This window comes from Staurois parvus, unplaced genomic scaffold (assembly GCF_062004578.1).
Source record: "Staurois parvus isolate SC_StPar_1 unplaced genomic scaffold, SC_StPar_1.0 ptg001631l, whole genome shotgun sequence".
In the NCBI taxonomy this organism is placed as follows: domain Eukaryota; kingdom Metazoa; phylum Chordata; class Amphibia; order Anura; family Ranidae; genus Staurois; species Staurois parvus.
The window spans coordinates 734769-759982 of NW_028319427.1; positions in this window are offsets into that span (position 1 = coordinate 734769).

The following is a 25214-nucleotide window of genomic DNA, read 5'->3' on the forward strand; positions in this document are numbered from 1 at the left end:
TTTGAGAACAGAATGTCCACTAAGCTCATGAAGGTGTGATGGTAAGGTTTCCACAAACGTTTGCCCATATGTGGGTGGGTGCAGCGTGGTGCAGTGGCAGTAACAGACACTCTGGATGAAATTGAAAGAACTTGTATTGAAGTAAAACGAAAACAGTTTACAACAAAACCTGATGAAGGAAACCCAACCAGAAACACTCAAGGATGACAGCATTGTGTAGTGGAGCAGGTCTCAGCCGAGCTGAGAGCGTCTGTCTTGAGGGGTGGAATGCAGCCTGAGCGGTCCGAGCCCAAGTGGGGAAGTTTCCAGGAGTGGAGGGTCCTTATACTTTCCCTACCCATCTTGAACCTTTCCCTACCACTAGTGCTGTCCTTGACAGCTGGATGACCTGTCCCTACACTACCCACATGCTAAATGTGTTCCAAACCAAGGATCCGGGGTCTTAAAAAGGCTCTGCCTGACCCAAGACACTGACCAAAGTCACATGGCCTGTCAACATCCAACTGGATGGCTGCCCCAATGACCCAGGAGACCATAGAGGAACCATTTTCCTCCTAATTTCCTCTACCTCTGTGCTGCCTCTGCGGTTGAGCGCCACCTGCAGGGGAGAAAATAGACTGCGTCTGCCTACAGATATAGTGCACATATGGCAAAAAATTTGTGAGGTTTTAGGTATTAATCTACAAAAAAAAAATCTAATATTCTTCCAAATTATAGAGTTCATCTAGAGGGGTTGTAGTGTTCTGAATAAAAGTTATTTTAAATATGTTTCAAAAAAATTGGAAACCAGATGCAGTTTTCGAGGTGCTTTGGTTAGTTAGGTCATGAGAGATGTCCAGCTCCAGGATTTCATCCAGCAGTCAAAGATTAATGGGACGAGGGTTTTGCCATCTCCAAAAAGAGGAAGGAGGAGAATATTTCACAAGGGTGTCCAAGGCAAAAAGCACAATTTTTATTCATCTTGGAAACACCACATTAAAGGTCATAAAAGGGAAATGTGTGCTACTCAGGGAAAACCGTATTTGTAATAATTTCCTGGCATGAAATATTAAAGATCGGGGAGGTAAAAAATCCCAGATGTGATCACTTGCTGATATGATTGAAGGCCTATAAAATGAACTTGGGCAGTTTTTGCGAACCTCACCGATCACCAAGCAATCAAGAGTGATTTCTTGTTTTACATCTTTCATTCCGCATCCCCAAAAAAAAAAAAGAAGAAAAAAAAAAAAAGAAGCCCAGACATTCTCCATATTGCTGTAGTGGCAATGAATTCATTGTAGCCTTCGACCTGACATCTTGTAACTTGCGATGATGACAAAACGCATTTGTTACGGTCGGAAGCAGTCTTGGAAAATGTTACAAATGACAGATAAGTTTGTCTTCTCCCTTTTCGTTTGATTGGTCTATAATTGATGTGGATCCTGTTCAAAAATACAACACTAGAATCCGGAAGATATCAAAAGTGTGGCAAAGCCGTTTGGCCTCTTGAGATTATATTTTTCACAAGTTCTTACCTGCCATAGCCAAAGTAGGAACAAAGAGCAGAATGTTCCAAGAGAATCCTCAATGCCACGGACTAGAAAGTCTGCTGATTAACTAGAGTAGACTTCTGCCCAAATTAAATCTTCATTTTTTTTTCCCCACAAAAATTGCAGCTTCTAAATTGGAGGAGTCGTGATATTATCCAAAATGTAAGAAAGAAGTCCAATTTCAGTAAAAAAAAAAAATTACATAAATTATTGGCACATAAAAAATAAAATCTAATTTAAGGCCCAACTGAACTTTTAGTTTGAACCATCGAAGGGCCGCTTTACACCAGAATGGCACAAGAATGCAGTGCATGTTCCTCTGCGTTCCCCTGCAGTGCGATTTTGAATTGGCTGAGATCGCACCGGAGCGTCAAATAGAACGTCTGCTGATTAACTAGAGTAGACTTCTGCCCAAATTAAATCTTCATTTTTTTTCCCACAAAAATTGCAGCTTCTAAATTAGAGGAGTCGTGTTATCCAAAATGTAAGAAAGAAGTCCAATTTCAGTAAAAAAAAAAATTACATAAATTGGCACATAAAAAATAAAATCTAATTTAAGGCCCAATTGAACTTTTATTTTGAACCATCGAAGGGCCGCTTTACACCAGAATGGCAGAGGAATGCAGTGCATGTTCCTGTGTTATCCGAAATGTAAGAAAGAAATCCAATTTCAGTAAAAAAAAAAAAAAAATTACATAAATTATTGCTGCATAAAAAAAATAAAATCTAATTTAAGGCCCAATTGAACTTTTAGTTTGAACCATCGAAAGGCCGCTTTACACCAGAATGGCACAAGAATGCAGTGCATGTTCCTGTGCGTTCCCCTGCAGTGCAATTTTGAATTGGCTGAGATCGCACCGGAGCATCAAATAGAACGTCTGCTGATTAAATAGACTTCTGCCCAAATTAAATCTTAATTTTTTTTTTTCCCACAAAAATTGCAGCTTCTAAATTAGAGGAGTCGTGTGATCCAAAATGTCAGAAAGAATTCCAATTTCAGTAAAAAAAAAAAAATTACATGAATTATTGCTACATAAAAAAAATAAAATCTAATTTAAGGCCAAATTGAACTTTTAGTTTGAACCATCGAAGGGCCGCTTCACACCAGAATGGCAGATGAATGCAGTGCATGTTCCTGTGTTATCCGAAATGTATGAAAGAAATCCAATTTCAGTAAAAAAAAAAAAAATTACATAAATTATTGCTACATAAAAAAAAAATCTAATTTAAGGCCCAATTGAACTTTTAGTTTGAACCATCGAAGGGCCGCTTCACACCAGAATGGCAGAGGAATGCAGCGCATGTTCCTGTACGTTCCCCTGCAGTGCGATTTTGAATTGGCTGAGATCGTACCGGAGCGTAAAATAAAAAGCGCATGGGCTACATTTGAGGTGCTGTTAACAATGTACTGGCACCAGCAGCAGATCACAAGGGCAGTGCGTTTGAAACGCGGTGATGGAAATGCACCCGGCGCATGCCTTTCCAGCACCACATTCTGGTGTGAACAAGCTCTAGATGTAAATTGGAAAGAAGAAAAAAGCCACCGAATGCCTGAGCTCCTGCGCTAGACAGTGGACTCCACAATGTCAGTATCCCCACATGTGTATGGAAGGAATGCAAGCCTTGCTGCCCTCGACGGACCAGGGAAATCCAAAGAGAACTGTATATAGGAAACAAAAAGAGGGCGCACGGGGCCTAGTGCATTACCTTTTAAAAATGAGATTTATTTATAAATAGTAAAATACTCACAACAGAAATAAAATCAAATGGAAAGCACGTCAAAGGATGAAATGTGGTCCAAAACCCCTGAAGGTGGTCTCGTGGGGGACTGTAGACCTCTAGATAGCTGGTGGCTGACGCGTTTCGAGGTTGTACCTCTTCCTCAGAGCCTTGGCTTCCTTGTAAAAGTAAAAGTGCCCATCCCGGCCACCAGGCTAAAAAGAAGGACCTTTGGTCTCTGTGTGGAAGCAGGGGCGTCCCTAGGCAGGTGCCCCCCCGGGTGACACCTACCACACGGGGTGACACGGACGCGCTCCACAAAAATGTAATTTGTAAAGCAAGCCAACAATCCCTGCAGGATGGATCGGATCTGCGGATTGAGCATAATGGATCAGAGTCCGATCCATTATGCTCCCCAATCTGCAGATCGGATCCATCCTGCGGGGATTGTCAGCTTGCTTTACAACTTACCTTTTTGTGGAGCGGTTTCGGTGTCACCCCGTATAGGTTGCATGCCGATGATCCCCTCAGGATGGATAGGATCTGCGGATTGGGGAGCATAATGGATTGGAGTCCGATCCATTATGCTCAATCAGCAGATCCGATCCATCCTGCGGGGATCGTCGGCATGCAACCTATACGGGGTGACACTGGACCCGCTCCACGAAAAGGTAAGTTGTAAAGCAAGCCGACGATCCCCGCAGGATGGATCCGATCTGCAGATTGAGCATAATGGATCGGAGTCCGATCCATTATGCTCCCCAATCCGCAGATTTGATCCATCCTGTGGGGATCGTCGGCATGCAACCTATGCGGGGTGACACCGGACCTGCTCCACAAAAAGGTAAGTTGTAAAGATCGGATCTGCGGATTGGGGAGCATAATGGATCGGACTCCGATCCATTATGCTCAATCTGCAGATCGGATCCATCCTGCGGGGATCGTCGGCTTGCTTTACAACTTACCTTTTTGTGGAGCGGGTCTGGTGTCACCCCATATAGGTTGCATGCCGACGATCCCCGCAGGATGGATCAGATCTGCTGATTGAGCATAATGGATCGGAGTCCGATCCACTATGCTCCCCAATCCGCAGATCCCATCCATCCTGCGGGGATCGTCGGCTCGCTTTACAACTTACCTTTTCGTGGAGCGGGTCCGGTGTCACCCCGTATAGGTTGCATGCCGACGATCCCTGCAGGATGGATGGGATCTGTGGATTGGGGAGCATAATGGACCAGACTCCAATCCATTATGCTCAATCAGCAGATCGGATCCATCCTGCGGGGATCGTCGGAATGCAACCTATATGTGGTGACACCGGACCCGCTCCACGAAAAGGTAAGTTGTAAAGCGAGCCGACGATCCCCGCATAATGGATCGGATCTGCGTATTGAGCATAAAGGATCAGAGTCCGATCCATTATGTTCAATCCGCAGATCTGATCCATTCTGCGGGGATCGTCGGAGGGGGTGTCACCAAGTGTTACCGCACTGGGTGACACCATCCCTAGGGACGCCCCGTGTGGAAGTATTGCTATATTGCAACACAATGACAGGTGCACTTTAATAATCAAATATTCAAAGCAAGGCTTGCTTGTCCCTCTTAAAATGTTCTCTGATGTCTGTTTTCTTCCCGTCTTTTTCTCTTTATCGGATCCCTCGCCTTGTAGGCCTCCATGTAATATTGGCATCTTAATGTTTATGTCTTTCTTATTTAAAATGCTGCTGCTGAAAGTTTGGCTCTCCTCAGCTTTTTCCAGCAGTTTCCTGGGCTTTTTACGACTCCTTCCTGATTTACCGCCTCTTTATGGCAGGCTATAAAAGGGAGCGCATCAGGGAACGTCGTCATCCAATGAGGAAGCTTCCCTGGCCTTGTCAGCTCAAGTTGAGCGTTGGTAATTTCCATGGGCGCCTGTTGGTGTTGGGGGGTTTTTTTCTTCCCTACGCTCAGAGACAATAAAACGGCATCTTTGTTCCTTCAGGTGTCATGCCAACAAATCTGGATTTCACTGATAGCCCCCCATAGACCGTTTGTACCGGGATGCCTCGGTGAAGGGAGAGGATTTTGTCCGCCTGGTTCCAGGCACCTCATGTAAAATAAACAAGTGTAATTTTCCTGTGATGAAAAATTAAACTGAACTCAGGGCATTGCAGAAGTGGAATCGTTCAGTCACTTAATGGATGTTTTTTTATGTTCTGAACGCTTTGTTTGCAAAAAGGTATTCCTAGGGACCTTTTAATTGCCATTCGAAATTTGGCTCCCATACTGCACTGTCACTCCATGCAAGGGAGAAACCACAGTGTCAGAGGGATGCAATGGTAGCTTGGTGGTCTTTTGTCACCTACATTCTATTTTCTGCATACCTATGTAGCGTTACTTCTGAAGGAGCCGCTGGTAATATAGTTACATAGTTAGTCTGGCTGAAAAAAAACCAAAAGTCCATCCAGTTATTATTATTATTATTATACAGTATTTATAAAGCGCCAATAGTTCGCTCAGCGCTGTACATTACAAAGGGGGACAGAACATGTGACAGAACAATGCCAATACAATGCAAAACATGAGGGGATCGAGGGCCCTGCTCTTTCGAGCTTACAATCTAGGAGGGAGGGGATGGTGGTACAGGAGGAGATAGCTGTGGGGGATGGAGTGGTAGGAAGAGTGGAGGAGGTCGGCAGGTTAGCAGGGGGTGGGGTAGGCTTCCCTGAAGAGATGGGTTTTCAGTGTGCGCCTAAAGGAGAGGCGAGTAGGTGATAATCTGATGGGTTGGGGCAGGGAGTTCCAGAGGATGGGTGACACCCTGGAGAAGTCCTGGAGGCGGGCATGGGAGGAGGAAACCAGGGAACTAGAGAGAAGGAGGTCTTGTGAGGAGCGGAGTGTGCGTGTTGGGCGGTACTTGGATATTAGGTCGGTGATGTAGTTTGGGGCAGTATGGTGGACGGCTTTGTACGTCAGTGTTAGGATTTTGAATTTGATCCGTTGTGCAATCGGAAGCCAGTGGAGGGATTGGCAGAGGGGGGTGGAGGACACTGAATGGAAGCCAGTGGAGGGATTGGCAGAGGGGGGTGGCGGAGACAGACGGAGCGGTTGGAAAGGTGAATGAGTCTGGCAGCCGTATTCAGGATGGACTGAAGCGGGGATAGCCAGCGGCGAGGCAGGCCAGTGAGGAGGGAGTTGCAGTAGTCGAGTCGTGATATGATGAGGGAGTGGATGAGCTGTTTAGTGGTTTCTGGGGTTAGGAACGTGCAGATTTTGGCGATGTTGCGGAGGTGGAGTCTGCACGAGTTTGTTAAAGATTGGACTTGGGGCTGGAAGGATAGGTTGGAGTCCAGAATGACACCAAGTACTCTGGCCTGCGGGGCGGGTTTGATGGTGGCGTTGTTGGATGTGATGGAGAAGTCAATGGGGGGGGGGTGTCCGGGCTGGGGGGGAAGACAAGAAACTCGGTTTTGGAGAGGTTCAGTTTAAGGAAGTGGAGCGATATCCAATCTGATATGTCGCTCAGTAGGTTTGTGATTCGGGCTGAGACCGATGGGGTGAGGTGGGGGGTTGAGAGATAGATTTGTGTGTCGTTGGCATATAGGTGGTAGTTGAAGCCGTGAGAGTGTATGAGTTGGCCAAGGGAGGAGATGTAGATGGAGAAGAGAAGGGGCCCAAGGACAGAGCCTTGAGGGACCCCAACAGAGAGGGGGAGTGAGGGGGAGGTGGTAGCATTATAGGTAACGCTGAAAGAGCGTTGTGACAGGTAGGATGAGAGCCAGGAGAGAGCAGAATCTCTGAGGCCGAGGGAGGAGGAGGGGGTGGTCGACTGTGTCGAAGGCCGCAGAGAGGTCAAGGAGTAGGAGCACTGAATAGTGGCCATTAGCTTTGGCGGTTAGAAGGTCGTTGGAGAGTTTGAGTAAGGCAGTTCAACTGTTAAAAAAAAGTTATAATCCTACACCCACAGTTGATCCAGAGGAAGGCAAAAAAAAGAAAACAGCAAAGCACGATCCAATTTGCTCCTGCAGGGAAAAAATTCCTTCCTGATCCCCCGAGAGGCAATCGGATATTCCCTGGATCAACTTTCCCTATAAATGTTATATCCAGTTATATTCTGTGTATCCAAGAAAGAATCCAGGACTTTCCTACAACAATCCACTGAGCTGGCCACAACCAACTCTTGAGGGAGTCTATTCCACATTCTCACAACTCTTACCGTAAAGAAACCTATATTCACTATATGAACCACTGATGTATTTATACATGGAGATCATATCCCTCCTTATGTATTATACATGGAGATCATATCCCCCCTTATATATTATACATGGAGATCATATCCCCCCTTATGTATTATACATGGAGATCATATCCCCCCTTATGTATTATACATGGAGATCATATCCCCCCTTATGTATTATACATGGAGATCATATCCCCCCTTATGTATTATACATGGAGATCATATCCCCCCTTATGTATTATACATGGAGATCATATCCCCCCTTATGTATTGTACATGGAGATCATATCCCCCTTATGTATTATACATGGAGATCATATCCCCCCTTATGTATTATACATGGAGATCATATCCCCCCCTTATGTATTATACATAGAGATCATATCCCCCCTTATGTATTATACATGGAGATCATATCCCCCCTTATGTATTATACATGGAGATCATATCCCCCTTATGTATTATACATGGAGATCATATCCCCCCTTATGTATTATATATGGAGATCATATCCCCCCTTATGTATTATACATGGAGATCATATCCCCCCTTATGTATTATACATGGTGATCATATCCCCCCCTTATGTATTATACATGGAGATCATATCCCCCCTTATGTATTATACATGGAGATCATATCCCCCCCTTATGTATTATACATGGAGATCATATCCCCCCTTATGTATTATACATGGTGATCCTATCCCCCCTTATGTATTATACATGGAGATCATATCCCCCTTATGTATTATACATGGAGATCATATCCCCCCTTATGTATTATACATGGAGATCATATCCCCCCTTATGTATTATACATGGTGATCATATCACTCTTATGTATTATACATGGAGATCAGACCCCCCCTTATGTATTATACATGGAGATCATATTCCCCCTTATGTATTATACATGGAGATCATATCCCCCCCTTATGTATTATACATGGAGATCATATCCCCCTTATGTATTATACATGGAGATCATATCCCCCCCTTATGTATTATACATGGAGATCATATCCCCCCTTATGTATTATACATGGAGATCATATCCCCCCTTATGTATTATACATGGAGATCATATCCCCCCTTATGTATTATACATGGAGATCATATCCCCCCTTATGTATTATACATGGTGATCATATCCCCCTTATGTATTATACATGGAGATCATATCCCCCCCTTATGTATTATACATGGAGATCATATCCCCTCTTATGTATTATACATGGAGATCATATCCCCCCCTTATGTATTATACATGGAGATCATATCCCCCCTTATGTATTATACATGGAGATCATATCCCCCCCTTATGTATTATACATGGAGATCATATCCCATCTTATGTATTATACATGGAGATCATATCCCCCTTATGTATTATACACGGAGAGCATATCCCCCCTTATGTATTATACATGGAGATCATATCCCCCCTTATGTATTATACATGGAGATCATATCCCCCTTATGTATTATACATGGAGATCATATCCCCCCTCTTATGTATTATACATGGAGATCATATCCCCCCCTTATGTATTATATATGGAGATCATATCCCTCCTTATGTATTATACATGGAGATCATATCCCCCCTTATGTATTATACATGGAGATCATATCCCCCCCTTATGTATTATACATGGAGATCATATCCCATCTTATGTATTATACATGGAGATCATATCCCCCTTATGTATTATACACGGAGAGCATATCCCCCCTTATGTATTATACATGGAGATCATATCCCCCCTTATGTATTATACATGGAGATCATATCCCCCTTATGTATTATACATGGAGATCATATCCCCCCCTTATGTATTATACATGGAGATCATATCCCCCCCTTATGTATTATATATGGAGATCATATCCCTCCTTATGTATTATACATGGAGATCATATCCCCCCCTTATGTATTATACATGGAGATCATATCCCCCCCTTATGTATTATATATGGAGATCATATCCCTCCTTATGTATTATACATGGAGATCATATCCCCCCCTTATGTATTATGCATGGTGATCATATCCCCCCCTTAATCTCCTCTTCTCAGTAGAGAATACATTCAGTTCCTCTAATCTTTCCTCATAGCTGAGCTCCTCCATGCCTCTTATCAGTTTGGTTGCCCTTCTCTGTACTTTCTCCAGTTCCCCAATGTTCTTTTTGTGAATTGGAGCTCAAAACTGAACTGCATATTCCAGATGAGGCCTTACTAATGATTTGTACCTGGGGGGGATGATATCTCTCTTTCTGGAGTCTATACCTCTTTTAATACAAGAGCGGATTTTGCTTGCTTTAGAACACACACAGGTTCTTTCCCTAATCAGTGCAGGGCAGCCAGGCACACAGTTGTCATCCATTCATAAGGCTCAGTAAATAGTCTAGGCAATGTCAGGACAAGGTCACCCAGCACCCAGGGCAAAGATGCCAAACTGTGCTCCCCCCTTCTTATTCATGATGTGAGAACTTAGAGGATCCACTTAGGGGATTCACAACCCACACCTCTTCTCGGCTCCTCACTGCCCCCCCCCCCCCCGCTCTGGGCTGACACAAGTAGTAATGGAGCTAGTAATTCCCAAGGGAATGATAATTATTATACAGGATTTATATAACGTCAACAGTTCAATACAAGAGGGTTAGGAGGGCCCTGATCCTTGGAGCTTACAATCTAAGAGGAAGGGGCTGGTGGTACAAAAAGGTAATACCTGTGGGGGATGGGCTGGTAGAAGGAATAGAAGATTCCGTTATTAGCTGAAGGGAGGATAGGCTTCCCTGAAGAGATCGGTTTTCAGAGATCGCCTAAAAGTGGGCAGAGTAGGCAATAGTCTGATAGATTTGGGTAGAGAGTTTCAGAGGATGGGGGAGGCTCTGAAGAAGTCCTGGAGTTGAGCATGGGAGGAGGAGACAAGGAAGTTAAAGAGTGGGAGGTCCTGGGAATGAGCTAGGACAGTGCACAGCTGGGGACTGTGGTAGGTTGACAGGAGTTGTGGAGAATGAGGGCTCTTGGGGACACTTGGGGGCACTGTGGGAGGTTGAGAGTCACCATGGATCACTGTGAGAGCTTGGAGGCATTGTGGGAGGTTGAGGGTCACTGTGGATCACTGTGAGAGCTTGGAGGCATTGTGGGAGGTAGAGGGTCACTGTGGATCACTGAGAGAGCTTAGAGGCATTGTGGGAGGTTGAGGGTCACTGTGGATCACTGCGAGAGCTTGGAGGCATTGGGGGAGGTTGAGGGTCACTGTGGATCACTGCGAGAGCTTGGAGGCATTGGGGGAGGTTGAGGGTCACTGTGGATCACTGCGAGAGCTTGGAGGCATTGTGGGAGGTTGAGGGTCACTGTGGATCACTGCGAGAGCTTGAAGGCATTGTGGGAGGTTGAGGTTCACTGTGGATCACTGCGAGAGCTCGGAGGCATTGTGGGAGGTAGAGGGTCACTGTGGATCACTGAGAGAGCTTAGAGGCATTGTGGGAGGTTGAGGGTCACTGTGGATCACTGCGAGAGCTTGGAGGCATTGGGGGAGGTTGAGGGTCACTGTGGATCACTGCGAGAGCTTGGAGGCATTGGGGGAGGTTGAGGGTCACTGTGGATCACTGCGAGAGCTTGGAGGCATTGTGGGAGGTTGAGGGTCACTGTGGATCACTGCGAGAGCTTGAAGGCATTGTGGGAGGTTGAGGGTCACTGTGGATCACTGCGAGAGCTCGGAGGCATTGTGGGAGGTTGAGGGTCACTGTGGATCACTGTGAGAGCTCGGAGGCATTGTGGGAGGTTGAGGGTCACTGTGGATCACTGCGAGAGCTCGGAGGCATTGTGGGAGGTTGAGTGTCACTGTGGATCACTGCGAGAGCTTGGAGGCATTGTGGAAGTTTGAGGGTCACTGTGGATCACTATGAGAGCTTGGAGGCATTGTGGAAGTTTGAGGGTCACTGTGGATCACTATGAGAGCTTGGAGGCATTGCGGGAGGTTGAGGGTCACTGTGGATCACTGCGAGAGATTGGAGGCATTGTGGGAGGTTGAGGGTCACTATGGATCATTGCGAGAGCTTGGAGGCATTGTGGGAGGTTGAGTGTCACTGTGGATCACTGCGAGATCTTGGAGGCATTGTGGGAGGTTGAGGGTCACTGTGGATCACTATGAGAGCTTGGAAGCATTGTGGGAGGTTAGAGGAGCTGCAGCTAGCTGAAGGCCCTGGAGGAAGGAGGCCACAGCCCAGTTGTTGATGAACCACTGTCTTACATTACTCATCATTTTCTGTATTGAAGACCAAGGTCAAGAGAACAGTGGAGACACGGACAGCAATAAAAACCTAACAGGGGTTAACCAAAGCTAAAAAATAGGTTATGGCTTTATGAATGAATGAACAGTATGTGCAACCTGCTCTATCTCACCTAGCAATTTATCACAGGGAAACGTCAATGAACTGAAGGGCTTCTGTTCACCCAGACATGTTTTTTATGCTCCACCAATGACTTTATGTACCCTTTAAATTTGACATCCTGCTGCTTAAACTCCTACACAAATATCTGACTTGTTACAGTATAAGTAAAGTACCCCATAACAAGTTGAAAACAAAGTAAGACAAGATGGCGCCTCACGCTCCATAATTGTTACATCATTATTGGCCCTCTTGAAAAATAAAACAAGCAGCCCGCTCAGAGAATATGAAGAAAAACAGCAAACGAGATCCGAGCGAGCAAAAACAAAGAGGAATCGTGCGAGTTTTTACCTCCGAGTAATGTGTTATCTTAATGGTGTTTAAAAATTGTGAAGCGAGAAAAATGGAGCCTTGCCTGGGAAGTGATCATGTGGTTAATCTAACAGGTGAGGCGGCGTGTAGTTATTACAATGATGGAGCTCAGAGTTTATCAGTGAACACTGGCAAAGACTAAAAATAAATACATAAGAAAGACAAATAGGAGGCGAGCAAACAAAGAGAGAAAAACACAACGTTTTCTAATCAAATCTCTGCCCCGCAGTGTCTCAGTCACCTCCAGTCATTTTTTAGGACATAAACACAGCCAGTTAAAATGACTTTAGTAATTACACTTCATCTCGGCCTTTCCGAGGTATTAAAAAAGAGAAACAGGAGGACGCGTCAGAGAAATAAAAAAAAAAAAGTGGTTTAATCACGATTTTGGCGATTTCTGGAATCCCAACCATTTCTGTTGAACGAGAATAAACATGCTTCCCCCCCACCACCCCACCCCATTTTGCGACAATGGCACATTTATCTCCCGTCATGGCTTCGTTCGGGATTTTATATTCAATAAAACGGTAGTGACTCCTTTTTATTAGAACCTATTGCTTATTCCTGAGTCGTTTGCTGAAAGTGTTGTGTCTTGGCTGTGTTTAATTTGTCATTAGGATTGGTACTGCGGGGTTGGATATATCAGACGGAGATAAGAGACCTAAAACAAATGCGGTTCTTGTCTTCTTCTGTACATACAGGCTGATGAAAATGGGTATTCTTCATCAACTATGACTGGCCATAGATTTCACAGGACAGTTGGGTGTTCTGGCTCCATCTCATCATCTTAACCACTTCCCGCAAATGGACGTACCTGTATGTCCTTGGGTTTCAGTGGTTCTACCAGGATCATGCCTCCTGCCAATATCCACCAGGCTTTACCTAGTGAGGGAGATGTAGACTTGCCCAATATAGGACAGCTGGGCTCTTTCCCACCAATGTCCTCCTGGCTCTCTCCAGGGAGATTCTCCAGACCCCACTTGATCCCTGGACTTGAAATTGTGAATGGCCCCCCCAGCTAAGCCTAGTTAGGACCTTGATGTCTTCACATTGGCTTCTCTAGCATTCCTGCCCCAGTGGCAGAGCCCCTGCACACGGGTCTCCTCCAGCAGGACTGGACCCAAAAAACACTGCACACTGCTGCCCAGGCTTCAGGCTATTTATCGGCTTCTCATTCACTTACTGAGCACACCTCCACAGGGATTGGCTAGAGTCCCATAAATGTTCAGGCTGCATGTTCTGTCCTTCCTCCCACTGTGATTATAGAATCCTCTAGAACAGGGGTCTCCAAACTTTCTAAACAAATTTACTGTCCTTCAGACTTTAGGGGGGCCGGACTGTGGCCATTGGTAGTAGAAAACAGTCAGCTGGAAAAAACAATGCCCAATTGTTGGTGTCATTGGGAAGAATTGTGCCCACCCCACACACACACCTTCCAAACTGCATCAAATAGTGGGTGCAATCAAATTTCACTAGCAGTGGGAGGGTTTTAAAGGGACATTAAATACCAGGAATGCATTATGTACAGAGTGCAGAGTTCAGGAAGGGGGGGTATAAACAGAGTGCAGAGTTTAGGGGTGCGCTACATGCAAAGTTCAGGGGTGTGCTATGTACACAGTGCAGAGTTCAGGGGTGTGCTACACACAGAGTGCAGAGTACAGGGGTGCGCTACACACAGAGTGCAGAGTTTAGGGGTTCGCTACATGCAGAGTTCAGGGGTGCTCTATGTACATAGTGCAGAGTTCAGGGGTGTGCTACACACAGAGTGCAGAGTTCAGGGGTGCGCTACACACAGAGTGCAGAGTTCAGGGGTGCGCTACACACAGAGTGCAGAGTTCAGGGGGGCACTATGTACATAGTGCAGAATTCAGGGGTATGCTACACACAGAGTGCAGAGTTCATGGGTGTGCTACACATAGAGTGCAGAGTTTAGGGGTGCGCAATGTGCAGAGTTCAGGGGTGCGCTATGTACATAGTGCAGAATTCAGGGGTATGCTACACACAGAGTGCGGAGTTCAGGAGTGCGCTAAACATAAAGTGCAGAGTTTAGGGGTGCGCTACGTGCAGAGTTCAGGGGTGCACTATGTACATAGTGCAGAATTCAGGGGTATGCTACACACAGAGTGCAGAGTTCAGGGGTGCGCTACACACAGAGTGCAGAGTTCAGGGGTGCGCTACACACAGAGTGCAGAGTTCAGGGGGGCACTATGTACATAGTGCAGAATTCAGGGGTATGCTACACACAGAGTGCAGAGTTCATGGGTGTGCTACACATAGAGTGCAGAGTTTAGGGGTGCGCAATGTGCAGAGTTCAGGGGTGCGCTATGTACATAGTGCAGAATTCAGGGGTATGCTACACACAGAGTGCGGAGTTCAGGAGTGCGCTAAACATAAAGTGCAGAGTTTAGGGGTGCGCTACGTGCAGAGTTCAGGGGTGCACTATGTACATAGTGCAGAATTCAGGGGTATGCTACACACAGAGTGCAGAGTTCAGGAGTGCGCTATGTGCAGAGTTCAGGGGTGCGCTATGTACATAGTGCAGAGTTCAGGGGTATGCTACACACAGAGTTCAGGGGTGCGCTATGTACATAGTGCAGAGTTCAGGGGTGTGCTACACAGAGTACAGAGTTCAGGGGTGCGCTACACACAGAGTGCAGAGTTCAGGGGTGCGATACACACAGAGTGCAGAGTTCAGCCATCATCCACAGCTGCTTACCTCTGCATCTCCCCTCCACATCTCACTTTTCTCACTCTTCAGCTCTGACCTCTGTTTGCAACCCCCCCCCCCCCTCCACTGCCCCCCCCCCTCCTTAGACGCTCCAACATCTTTCATATGTCTTACTTTTGTTGTATTGAGCTGAAGCACTCAGCCGGCTCTAGTACCTCCCTGCACACTGTAAGTGGCTCCGCATCTCCCACTTGCAGGGAGATCATCCAGTGGGGGTGTCGGCATCTGCACTGCACCCCGGACACCATCCTGCAGTCAGTGGAAGCTGCTCAGAAGATCTAATCAGTGGGAGCCATTGGGAGACATGCTGTAACTTGTAAACACAGAAGCCAGACTTCTGTGTTTACAAGTGATAGTGGTGAGCAGGGAGCAGAGGGCAGGAGCCAGAGGTGGTGGAACTGGGCTCCACCAAGTTCAAGGTAGGGGTGTCGGCATCTGCACTGCACCACGGACACCATCCTGCAGTCAGTGGAAGCTGCTCAGAAGATCTAATCAGTGGGAGCCATTGGGAGACATGCTGTAACTTGTAAACACAGAAGCCAGACTTCTGTGTTTACAAGTGATAGTGGTGAGCAGGGAGCAGAGGGCAGGAGCCAAAGGTGGTGGAACTGGGCTCCACCAAGTTCAAGCTGGGGGTGTCGGCATCTGCACTGCACCACGGACACCATCCTGCAGTCAGTGGAAGCTGCTCAGAAGATCTAATCAGTGGGAGCCATTGGGAGACATGCTGTAACTTGTAAACACAGAAGCCAGACTTCTGTGTTTACAAGTGATAGTGGTGAGCAGGGAGCAGAGGGCAGGAGCCAGAGGGGGTGGAACTGGGCTCCACCAAGTTCAAGCTGAAAAAAAGCCCCGGATATACAGTATTATATGATCTCTTTATATTTAAATACATTCATTTAATGCTGCACTAATTTGTGTTGATTGTATCTGCCTGGAGTTCAATTTTGAAGTTGAACTAAAGGCAAAACGTTTTTTTTTGTGGATAGAGTAAGGGTTTGTTTTTTGCCATCTGTGCCCCATTGGGGAGATTTCCCTTCAATTCCTGTCCAATGTCAAAAACAGGAAGAGATTAGATATTTCTCCAAAGTGAGAGATTCCTTGGAAGTCACCAAAACCAATGTTCCGATTGGAAGATTTCCCCTCTAGTGGGTGACCTCTCAAAACTTATTTTGCTACTGATAATAGTCACCAGGACAGGCAGAGAGGGTGAATCTCCCTAATGGGGGCACAGACAGCAATAAAAGTTTAGTTCTAAGCCCTCACTTTCTTCCAAAACTATAGAGAAAAAAACTTTTGCCTAGAGTTATATTTTAAAGGTCTATAAGTGGCCAATCCTGCTTCTCCTCAGTACTTCATAAATGGGTAGAACTGAACAAGGAAAAAAAAAAGCTATACTCCCATGATGCTATTGGGGCTCCTACTGTTCTGTTGTTTGAAGACCGTTCCATCAGTAAAGGTGATATAAAGGAAAGGTGGCCACAGACACTCCATGTTCTTGGGTATCCAGTCATCCATATTAGCTGATCTTCCATCGTTAGTAAAAGGACATGAGACCAGGGGCGGACTGACAACTCATGGGGCCCCCGGGCAATAGGGGATCATGGGGCCCCTGTGTCCTTGCCCAAACTCAAAAAAGCCTATGAAAAAGGTACCAGGGGCATCTCATGGGGCCCCCTACTGACCCTGGGGGCAATAGGGGACCATGGGACCCCTGTGTCCTTGCCCAAACTCAAAAAAACAACTGTTCCAAACAGTTGTTTTGGTCACGCCTAATGTTTTTGCTATCTCTCCGATGGGTTTGTTTTGTTTTTTCAGCCTAACGATGGCTTGCTTCACTGATAGTGACAGCTCTTTGGATCTCATCTTGAGAGTTGACAGCAACAGATTCCAAATGCAAATAGCACACTTGAAATGAACTCTGGACCTTTTATCTGCTCATTGTAATTGGGATAATGAGGGAATAACACACACCTGGCCATGGAAGAGCTGAGAAGCCAATTGTCCCATTACTTTTGGTCCCTTAACAAGTGGGAGGCACATATGCAAACTCTTGTAATTCCTACACCGTTCACCCGATTTGGATGTAAATTAAAGCTGACAGTCTGCAGTTAAAGCACATCTTGTTCGTTTCATTTCAAATCCATTGTGGTGGTGTATAGAGCTAAAAATGTTAGCATTGTGTCGATGTCCCAATATTTATGGACCTGACTGTATATATGTATATATATATATATATATATATATATATATTATGTTGAAATGCGTTTTTATTACAAAATATATAATACATTTCAAATATACTATATGTCTTTAAAAATACAAATCTACATTTTTGGAATGCATTTACAAATATATGTCGAAAAATATATGTTAATATAAATATATGTTAAAATGACTTTTTTATACAGTATGTAAAAAAAATCTGAAGAATATATTTAAAAAAATATATATTTTTAAAAACCGGCCTCAAGAAGAGTTATACAAAACAAATTAGTTAAACCCACGACTGTTTTTTTTTTTACCATTACTATTCTTTTATATTGGCTTTTGAACTTTCCAAATGCAACAATTTAGAAATTGGATGAAAGGGAAACACTTTTTGAAAGATAAATAGTTCATTATATATACAGACGTATAGATCAGACCAGGGGCGGACTGATAACTCAGGGGGCCCCCAGGCAATAGGGGATCATGGGGCCTCTGTGTCCTTGCCCAAACTCAAAAAAACCTATGAAAAAGGTACCAGGGGCATCTCATGGGGCCCCCTACTGACCCCGGGCCCTCGGGCAGTGCCCGAATTTCCAAATGGTCAGTCCGCCCCTGCATGAGACTGACAACTAGACGCATATATTGATTGAACGTCTCCTTGCTTTAAATCCATATATCTCCTTTTTTGGAGTTCATGTTTAAATTGCCGATCTCCCAGAGACTTGCAGGACATGTGCAGACATTAAACATCTTCATTTTTCCGTGTGTATATAAGAAGCCCTTGTGTATTCGAGTAGAATTAAGCAGACGGTTGGTTAGCGGGGGGTTGACAACGGAGGTAGAACTCCAGAACGTTCCTCTTCCCTGTGTTGGGGCCTCTTAGGATCTGGCGTCTGGAGTTCGGTAACAGGAAACGTTGGTGTATACAGTAAATGGTGTTAAAGCAGCTGCATTCTGCCAAGGCTAATAATATATCTTTTTCATGCTGTATTGGAGTATTTCCAACTATATGGTTTTCTTCTTAAAGCCCCATTTTGGGCTGCTGTTAAATTTACTATTGCAATGGATAACCCCAACCGCCATGTTGCATGGGTTAAATCAGGGGCGGACGGACCATTCGAGCACTCGGGTGCCGCCCGAGGGCCTGGGGTCAGTAGGGGGCCCATCCTCCAGCCTAGCCTGGTGAGGGCCTGGGGTCAGTAGGGGGCCCCATGAAATGTCCCTGGTACCTTTTATAGGCTTTTTTGGGTGTGCTTTGAGTGTGGGTAAGGACACAGGGACCTTTCGAGCACTCGGGTGCCGCCCGAGGGCCCGCGGTCAGTAGGGGGCCCAACCTCCGGCCTAGCCTAGTGAGGGCCCGGGGTCAGTAGGGGGCCGCATGAAATGTCCCTGGTACCTTTTATAGGCTTTTTTGGGTGTGCTTTGAGTTAAATCAGGGGCGGACTGACCATTCGAGCACTCGGGTGCCGCCCGAGGGCCTGGGGTCAGTAGGGGGCCCAACCTCCGGCCTAGCCTGGTGAGGGCCTGGGGTCAGTAGGGGGCCCCATGAAATGTCCCTGGTACCTTTTATAGGCTTTTTTGGGTGTGCTTTGAGTGTGGGCAAGGACACAGGGACCATTCGAGCACTCGGGTGCCGCCCGAGGGCCCGGGGTCAGTAGGGGGCCCAACCTCTGGCCTAGCCTGGTGAGGGCCCGGGGTCAGTAGGGGGCCCCATGAAATGTCCCTGGTACCTTTTATAGGCTTTTGTGGGTGTGCTTTGAGTGTGGGCAAGGACACAGGGACCATTCGAGCACTCGGGTGCCGCCCGAGGGCCCGCGGTCAGTAGGGGGCCCAACCTCCGTCCTAGCCTGGTGAGGGCCCGGGGTCAGTAGGGGGCCCCATGAAATGTCCCTGGTACCTTTTATAGGCTTTTTTGGGTGTGCTTTGAGTGTGGGCAAGGACACAGGGACCATTCGAGCACTCGGGTGCCGCCCGAGGGCCCGCGGTCAGTAGGGGGCCCAACCTCCGGCCTAGCCTGGTGAGGGCCCGGGGTCAGTAGGGGGCCGCATGAAATGTCCCTGGTACCTTTTATAGGCTTTTTTGGGTGTGCTTTGAGTGTGGGCAAGGACACAGGGGCCCCATGATCCCCTATTGCCCGGGGGCCCCATGAGTTGTCAGTCCGCCCTTGGGTTAAATGCAGGTGTAAATTGAAATACCTTATTTATCAGTCTTGAAGGCTTCCTCCTCTCTTCACAACCAGTCCTGGCTGGTCACTGATTGGCTGGTCTCCGGTGCCATCATGTACAATGCAGGAACAGCAGTCCTGCATTGTACGCGAGGATGACGAGGGTCCAGCCCAACTTCAGAGCGCCAGGCAGCGGAGAAGAGCAAGGAATAAGATAATAACCAATATGTGAAAATAAAAAAAAATAATTAATAAAATATAACCACAAATAATTTGAAGTATTATATTAATTATTCTATTTTATTTTCACATATTGGTTATTATTTGAAGTATTGTTGCATAATAGCAGCTCCTACATTATTATTTATTATTATTATTTATTTATATGTACGCTGTATTTCATGGTACTACATTCCAGGGGCGCGATGATGTAGAATTTGGAATATATCGATATATATTGATAATATGTACCAAGGATTATTTTTATCTATAAAGGAATAAGATAAACACTCATAATTATACTCCCCCCCCCTTCAAGCCAAATGAGCATTGGCATTGGAACCCTGATGCTTGGGTAAATTCAACATCAGCCCGGGATGTGGCTTTACATTTACAGCAGGTGTAAAGCCAGTCGCTAAAACCTCATATAGGCTGGAATATGTTGATGTAATTACAAATGTCCCTTCCAGTATTTTTAATTCTGCAGTTTTTGTTAAAATAAAACCTGGAGATTGTGCCCTGAAGACCCTTGTTGAGTCACCTCCTGTTATAGAGTGACCAATGTTCTGCCCTTGTCGCCAAATTGTTCTTTCGTGTTTGTTACACATAGTTAGTCTGGCTGAAAAAAGGCAAAAATCCATCCAGTTCACCCAAAAAAAAAGTTATCATCCTACACCCACAGTTGATCCAGAGGAAGGCAAAAAAACCCAGCAAAGCACGATCCAATTTGCTCCTGCTGGGAAAAAATTCCTTCCTGATCCCCCGAGAGGCAATCGGATATTCCCTGGATCAACTTTCCCTATAAATGTTATATCCAGTTATATTCTGTGTATCCAAGAAAGAATCCAGGACTTTCCTACAGCGATCCACTGAGCTGGCCACAACCAACTCTTGAGGGAGTCTATTCCACATTCTCACAGCTCTTACTGTGAAGAAACCTTTCCGTGTTTGGAGATTACATTTCTTTTCCTCCAGACGTAAAGAGCGCCCCCTTGTCCTCTGTGATGACCTCAGAGGGAATAACTACACCGAGTTCACTATATGAACCACTGATGTATTTATACATGGAGATCATATCCCCCCTTATGTATTATACATGGAGATCATATCCCCCTTATGTATTATACATGGAGATCATATCCCCCCTTATGTATTATACATGGAGATCATATCCCCCTTATGTATTATACATGGAGATCATATCCCCCCTTATGTATTATACATGGAGATCATATCCCCCCCTTATGTATTATACATGGAGATTATATCCCCCCTTATGTGTTATACATGGAGATCATATCCCCCCTTATGTATTATACATGGAGATCATATCCCCCCTTATGTATTATACATGGAGATCATATCCCCCTTATGTATTATACATGGAGATCATATTCCCCCCCCCCCTTATGTATTATACATGGAGATCATATCCCCCCTTATGTATTATACATGGTGATCATATCTCCCTTTATGTATTATACATGGAGATCATATCCCCCTTATGTATTATACATGGAGATCATATCCCCCCTTATGTATTATACATGGAGATCATATCCCCCCTTATGTATTATACATGGAGATCATATCCCCCCTTATGTATTATACATGGAGATCATATCCCCCTTATGTATTATACATGGAGATAATATCCCCCTTATGTATTATACATGGAGATCATATTCCCCCTTATGTATTATACATGGAGATCATATCCCCCCCTTATGTATTATACATGGAGATTATATCCCCCCTTATGTGTTATACATGGAGATCATATCCCCCCTTATGTATTATACATGGAGATCATATCCCCCCTTATGTATTATACATGGAGATCATATCCCCCCCTTATGTATTATACATGGTGATCATATCCCCCCTTATGTATTATACATGGAGATCATATCCCCCCTTATGTATTATACATGGTGATCATATCCCCCCTTATGTATTATACATGGAGATCATATCCCCCCTTATGTATTATACATGGAGATCATATCCCCCCCCTTATGTATTATACATGGAGATCATATCCCCCCCTTATGTATTATACATGGAGATCATATCCCCCTTATGTATTATACATGGAGATCATATCCCCCCTTATGTATTATACATGGAGATCATATCCCCCTTATGTATTATACATGGAGATCATATCCCCCCCTTATGTATTATACATGGTGATCATATCCCCCCTTATGTATTATACATGGAGATCATATCCCCCCTTATGTATTATACATGGAGATCATATCCCCCCTTATGTATTATACATGGAGATCATATCCCCCCTTATGTATTATACATGGAGATCATATCCCCCCCTTATGTATTATACATGGAGATCATATCCCCCCTTATGTATTATACATGGAGATCATATCCCCCCTTATGTATTATACATGGAGATCATATCCCCCTTATGTATTATACATGGAGATCATATCCCCCCTTATGTATTATACATGGAGATCATATCCCCCCTTATGTATTATACATGGAGATCATATCACCCCTTATGTATTATACATGGAGATCATATCCCCCCTTATGTATTATACATGGAGATCATATCCCCCCTTATGTATTATACATGGAGATTACATCCCCCCTTATGTATTATACATGGAGATCACATCCCCCCCTTATGTATTATACATGGAGATCATATCCCCCCTTATGTATTATACATGGAGATCACATCCCCCCCTTATGTATTATACATGGAGATCACATCCCCCTTATGTATTATACATGGAGATCATATCCCTCCTTATGTATTATACATGGAGATCATATCCCCCCTTATGTATTATACATGGAGATCATATCCCCCCTGATGTATTATACATGGAGATCATATCCCCCCTTATGTATTATACATGGAGATCATATCCCCCTTATGTATTATACATGGAGATCATATCCCCCCTTATGTATTATACATGGAGATCATATCCCCCCTTATGTATTATACATGGAGATCATATCCCCCCTTATGTATTATACATGGAGATCATATCCCCCCTTATGTATTATACATGGAGATCATATCCCCCTTATGTATTATACATGGAGATCATATCCCCCTTATGTATTATACATGGTGATCATATCCCCCCTTATGTATTATACATGGAGATCATATCCCCCTTATGTATTATACATGGAGATCATATCCCCCCTTCCTCAATGCCCCGGACGCTGCCGCTGCCTATCTTTCACAGACAGGATTTGGGGGCGAACGGGTCCGGAGTTTTCAATACAAGGGAAATAAATAGTGAAGCCTCGCAGACACGGAAATCAATTTCCTCAAAAAAAAAAAAAGCCGGTGTGACTTGGTCAAAGCGCCGTCCATAAATCCCCCGCAAACCGCTATGTGGACCAAAGGGGGGGGCAGCAGAGATTTGTCATTTTGGGTGTTTTATTGCCTAAACAAAAAAGCAAGGTTACACAGATACGCCTTTGTGAGATTGTTTATAGTGATTGTACTGTGGAGGGGGAAAAGTATTTATAGGCGATCGGTGACAATGCGGGATGAGAGCCGGAAAGATTACTTTGTTACAATAACAGGCAGAGAGCGCCAGACGCATCATCACCTTGTGAAAACGGCGCCGATAAAGTCAAATTCAACAAAGACATACCTCCCGACTGTCCCTGATTTCGAGGGATTGTCCCTGATTTCAAGGGATTGTCCCTGATTTTGAGGGACTCTCCCTGATTTCGAACTAAGTCCCTCTGTCCCTCCTTCCTCCTCATTTGTCTCTCATTTTGGTCTGATCCAGGGGCGGACTGACCATTTAGAAACTCGGGCACTGCTCGAGGGCCCGAGGTCAGTAGGGGGCCAAATGAGATGCCCCTGGTACCTTTTTCATAGGCTTTTTTGAGTTTGGGCAAGGACACAGGGGCCCCATGATCCCCTATTGCCTGGGGGCCCCCTGAGTTGTCAGTCTGCCCCTGGTCTGATCTATACGTCTGTATATATAATGAACTATTTATCTTTCAAAAAGTGTTTCCCTTTCATCCAATTTCTAAATTGTTGCATTTGGAAAGTTCAAAAGCCAATATAAAAGAATAGTAATGGTAAAAAAAAAAACAGTCGTGGGTTTAACTAATTTGTTTTGTATAATTCTTCTTGAGGCCGGTTTTTAAAAATATATATTTTTTTAAATATATTCTTCAGATTTTTTTTAACATACTGTATAAAAAAGTCATTTTACCATATATTTTTCTACATATATTTGTAAATGCATTCCAAAAATGTAGATTTGTATTTTTAAAGACATACAGTATATTTGAAATGTATTATATATTTTGTAATAAAAACGCATTTCAACATCATATACATATATATATATATATATATATATTATATATATTTTTTTAAATATATTGAATATGGCCAAAATTGTAGCTTTTTGAACATATGTCAATATATTTGGGATGCATATTTTTAAATATATTTCAAATATATTTTTCTTCCATGTGGGCAGGTTTAGCCCTGCATGGGTAGACCCCTTATTTGAAATGTATTTTTAAAAATATTTTTCATGTATTTTGTGATAAAAACGCATTTCAACATACAATATATATATATATATATATATATATATATATACAGTTGCAAGAAAAAGTATGTGAACCCCTTGGGATTACGTGGAGTTTTGCATGAATTGGGCATAAAATGTGCTCTGAACGTCATCTAAGTCACAACAATAGAAGAACACAGTCTGCTGAACATAATACTACACAAACATTAGATGTTGTCATGGTTTAATTGCACATAACATGTAAACATTCACAGTGCAGGGAGGAAAAAGTATGTGAACCTTTGGACTTAATAACTGGTTGACCCTCCTTTGGCAGCAATAACCTCAACCAAACATTTCCTGTAGTTGCAGATCAGACCTGCACAACGATCTGGAGTCATTTTGGACCACTCCTCTTCACAAAACTGTTTCAGTGTAGCAATGTTCTTGGGATGTCTGGTGTGAATCGCTCTCTTAAGGTCATGCCACAGCATTTCAATCGGGTTGAGGTCAGGACTCTGACTGGGCCACTCCAGAAGGCGTATTCTGTGCTGTTGCAGCCATTGTTTTGTTGAATTACTTGTATGCTTTGGGTCATTGTCCTGTTGCATCACCCATCCTCTGCGGAGCTTCAGTTGGCGGACAGATGGTCGTACGTTTTCCTGCAAAATGTCTTGATAAACTCTGGAATTCATTTTCCCATCAATGACAACAATCCGTCCAGGCCCTGAGGCAGCAAAGCAGCCCCAAACCATGATGCTCCCTCCGCCATGTTTTACAGTGGGGATGAGGTTTTGATGTTGGTGTGCTGTGCCTTTTTTTCTCCACACATAGTGTTGTGTGTTCTTCCCAAACAACTCAATCTTGGTTTCATCTGTCCACAGTATATTCTGCCAGTAGTGCTGTGGAACATCCAGGTGCTCTTTTGCAAACTTCAAACGTGCTGCAATATTCTTTTTGGACAGCAATGGCTTCCTCCGTGGTGTCCTCCCATGTACTCCATTCTTGTTTAATGTTTTCCTTATTGTAGATGTGTCAACAAAAATGTTAGCATGTGCCAGAGATTTCTGTAGGTCTTTAGCTGATACTCTGGGATTCTTCTTTACC